The sequence below is a fragment of the Geospiza fortis genome, unplaced genomic scaffold (assembly GCF_000277835.1).
Source record: "Geospiza fortis unplaced genomic scaffold, GeoFor_1.0 scaffold221, whole genome shotgun sequence".
Taxonomy (NCBI): Eukaryota; Metazoa; Chordata; class Aves; order Passeriformes; family Thraupidae; genus Geospiza; species Geospiza fortis.
Genome location: NW_005054395.1, coordinates 2,000,657 through 2,001,656, shown reverse-complemented (window position 1 = coordinate 2,001,656; position 1,000 = coordinate 2,000,657).

Here is a 1,000-nt window from a genome sequence, read left to right as displayed (position 1 = left end):
CAGGAATACAGACTGGGGAATGCAGCTCTAGCAAGAAACTGCACTTCCTCCACTGTCCTCTGGGAGGAAAATCCAACAGCAACCGAATTCTAGGTGATTCAGAAGGAAGGGCTGGGGGGTGAAACACAGGCTCTGTCCCTAAGCATGCCCGGGCGGCTTCCTTCAGCAGCATCAAAAAGGTAGAGAGAGGGCCGAGGGGATGCGCCGCTGCTGGACGTTCAGCTCCCAAGTGTCCCTTTTGTAGTGGTGCAAGACCCGAGCCAGAGCCCGCTTCAGAAAGACATTGAGTATCTCTGCTTTATATCTGACAGGCTGGAACAGACCCTGCACTTACTGCTGCAGACTGAGCTGACTTTTCAGTCCTCATCCCAACCGAGTTTGCTGGGAATGAGAGCTGTGAGCAGTCCTGGGATGCACCAGGAATGCAGGATCTCTCACGGTCACTCCCTCCCAGACAGGTGCACGGCGAGCTCCTGCCTCCGGGTCCGGCGGATACAGAACAACTGCCCGATCTCTGCAGGCACTGCCGCTCAGCACGGCAGGAGCAGATCGGGAGCGCGCAGGACCCCTTCGCGTCCTTCTGTGCTGGGTGACCAGAGAGCCGGTGCTAAGTTATCCCACCCTCACGTGCCTTCAGAGCTCGGAGGGTGGAGAGAAGCCATCAGCCCTGTCGAGCCGAGGAGAAAACTTACTCGACTGTTTGTTGCTCGGGGGCTGGAAGAGGGAGAAGCTCCCGAGAGCGGGAGCGTTTCACATCTGTCACCCTCGGGGTGGCTGTGATTCTGGAGGAGCTCTCTGTCCCCCGGCAGCCCCTCGAGACAAGGCGTCAGCTCCTCGCCAGGCTCCAGAGTCGCGTCCGTGCGCAGTCCGATGCCCCTGCCCGATCACCCGCCACCCGCCGGCATCTCCCCACCGGACGCGGGCACCCAGCGAACCGGGAGCCTGTCCGGGCCGCCGGGGCTTGGAAGGACGGGGGCTGGGGCCCCGGGGGCGGAGCCCG